General features: G+C 38.1%; 1 pseudogene; it reads left to right on the forward strand.

Annotated features, from left to right (window-relative positions):
• Positions 1 to 1,324: 1,324 nt before the first annotated feature.
• Positions 1,325 to 2,310, forward strand: LOC105515866 (annotated as a pseudogene).
• The last annotated feature ends 871 nt before the right edge of the window (positions 2,311 to 3,181 follow it).

The raw sequence follows: 3,181 nt of genomic DNA on the forward strand, positions 1-3,181 counted from the left end.
CAGCTTGTAGGTAACTTCAGTGGATTAAATTTCCCCTCACAGGTGAATGAAAATGAAAACACAGCATACAAATATAGGCTGCAGCGAAAGCGGTGCTCAGAAAAAAAATTATAAAATAACACTATAAACAATGCTATGCTAACAAATTAGACAAATAGGATGAAATAAGCACATTCCCAGAAACACAGGAACTGCTAAAACTGACTCATGATAGAATGGAAAATCTGAATAGAACAATAACAATTAAAGAGACTGAGTTATTAATTTTATAAAATCTTTCCAGAGAGAAAAGTCCAGGACCAGATGGGTTCACTGGTGAATTCTACCAAATGTTTAAAGAGGAACTAACACCAATCCTTTCAAAGTGTGAAAAAGGAGGAAATACTTCCTAACTCATTCTATGAGGCCAATAATACACTGATACCAAGGGAGGACAAAAACATCACAAGAAAGAAAACCACAGACCTGTCTCCCTTATGAATATGGACACAAAATCTTGAATAAAATGCTAGCAAACTGAATGCCAGTATACAAAAATGATTGTGGCATACAATAAGGGATTCCGATTATAACTGAGATTTTGTTTTTATTTTTTGTAGAGACGGGGGCCTTGCTATGTTGCTCAGGCTGGTCTTGAACTCCTAGCCTCAAGCAATCCTCCTGCCTCGACCTCTTAAAGTGCTAGAACTATAGGTGTGAGCCACCATGACAAGCCTGAGTGAGATTTATTTCAGGAACTTAAGGTTAGTACAACGTATGAAAACTAATCAATGTAATACAACAAATTAACAGAATAAAGGACAAAAACAATATGATTATCTCGTTAGATAATGATTGAACACATCTGTGAAAAATCCAGTTAATATCATATTTAATAGTGAAAGACTAAAAATATTCTTCCTAAGATCAGGAATAAAATAAGGATGTGTGCTCTCACCACTTCTATTCAACATTTTACTGGCAGTTCTAACCAGGAAAACAGGCAAGAAAAAGCAACAAAAAGCATCCAGATTAGTAAGGAAAAAGTAAAACTACATCAATTTGTACAAAATCCATAGAAAATTATTAAAGCTAATAGACAAGTTTGAAAGATACAAGAGTAATATAAAAGTCAATTATGTTTCTGTACACTAGAAATGAACAATCAATAACGAAACTAAGAAAACAATTCCATTTATAATAACATAAAAAATAAAATACTTAGGAATAAATTTAACCAAGGAAATACGAGATTTGTTTACTGAATGGCTAAATATCATTGAAAGAAATTAAAGAAAGAAATTAAAGACTTTTCTGCCCGTGGACGCTGCCGAAGAACCATCGTTAAAGTCTCTCTTCTCCCTGCCCTCATGTCTAAGTCAGAGTTTCCTAAAGAACCCAAACAGCTGAGGAAGCTCTTCATTGGAGGGTTGAGCTTTGAAACAACCGATGAGAGCCTGAGGAGCCATTGTGAGCAATGGGGAACGCTCACGCATTGTGTGGTAATGAGAGATCCAAACACCAAGCGTTCCAGGGGCTTTGGGTTTGTCACATATGCCACTGTGGAGGAGGTGGACGCAGCCATGAATACAAGGTCACGCAAGGTGGATGGAAGAGTTGTGGAACCAAAGAGAGCTGTCTCAAGAGAAGATTCTCAAAGACCAGGTGCCCACTTCACTGTGAAAAAGATATTTGTTGGTGGCATTAAAGAAGACACTGAAGAACATCACCTAAGAGATAATTTTGAACAGTATGGGAAAATTGAAGTGATTGAAATCATGACTGACTGAGGCAGTGGCAAGAAAAGGGGTTTGCCTTTGTAATCTTTGACGACCATGACTCCGTGGATAAGATTGTCATTCAGAAATACCATACTGTGAATGGCCACAACTGTGAAGTTAGGAAAGCCCTGTCAAAGCAAGAGATGGCGAGTGCTTTTTAGAGCCAAAGAGGTGAAGTGGTTCTGGAAACTTTGGTGGTGGTCGTGGAGGTGGTTTTGGTGGGAATGACAACTTCGGTCGTGGAGGAAACTTCAGTGGTCGTGGTGGCTTTTGTGGCAGCCGTGGTGATGGTGGATATGGTGGCAGTGGGGATGGCTATAGTGGATTTGGTAATGATGGAAGCAATTTTGGAGGTGGTGGAGGCTACAATGATTTTGGCAATTACAACAATCAGTCTTCAAATTTTGGACCCATGAAGGGAGGAAATTTTGGAGGCAGAAGCTCTGGCCCCTATGGCAGTGGAGGCCAATACTTTGCAAAACCACGAAACCAAGGTGGCTATGGCAGTTCCAGAAGCAGCAGTAGCTATGGCAGTGGCAGAAGATTTTAATTAGGAAACAAAGCTTAGCAGGAGGGGAGAGCCAGAGAAGTGACAGGGAAGCTACTGGTTACAACAGATTTGTGAACTCAGCCAAGCACAGTGGTGGCAGGGCCTAGCTGCTACAAAGAAGACATGTTTTAGACAAATACTCATATGTAGGGGCGAAAAACTCGAGGACTATATTTGTGACTAATTGTATAACAGGTTATTTTAGTTTCTGTTCTGTGGAAAGTGTGAAGCATTCCAATAAAGAGTTTTAATGTAGTTTTTTTTTTTTTTGCACCCATGCTGTTGATTACTAAATGTAATAATCTGATCGTGACGCTGAATAAGTGTCTTTTTTTTAATGTGCTGTGTAAAGTTAGTCTACTCGGAAGCCATCTTGGTAAATTTCCCCAACAATGTGAAGTTAGAATTCCTTCAGGATGATGCCAGGTTCTATTTGGAATTTATATACAACCTGCATAGGTGGAGAAGCCATTGTCTTTGGAAACCTTGGTGTAGTTGAACTGATAGTTACTGTTGTGACCTGAAGTTCACCATTAAAAGGGATTACCCAAGCAAAATCACGGAATTATTGGTTATAAAAGTGATTGTTGGCACATCCTATGCAATATATCTAAATTGAATAATGGTACCAGATAAAATTATAGATGGGAAAGAAGCTTGTGTATCATCCATTATCATGTGTAATCAATAAACGATTTAATTCTCTTGAAAAAAAAAGGAAATTAAAGAAAACCTAAATAAATGCAAAGATAACCCATGCTCATGAATTGGAAGACTTAATCTTATTCAAATAGCAATACTCCCCCATGTTGACCCAAAGATTCAATGCAATACCTGTAAAATTCTGTTTTATTTTCCAGAAATGAACAAG

The sequence above is a fragment of the Colobus angolensis genome, unplaced genomic scaffold (assembly GCF_000951035.1).
Source record: "Colobus angolensis palliatus isolate OR3802 unplaced genomic scaffold, Cang.pa_1.0 Scaffold27, whole genome shotgun sequence".
In the NCBI taxonomy this organism is placed as follows: domain Eukaryota; kingdom Metazoa; phylum Chordata; class Mammalia; order Primates; family Cercopithecidae; genus Colobus; species Colobus angolensis.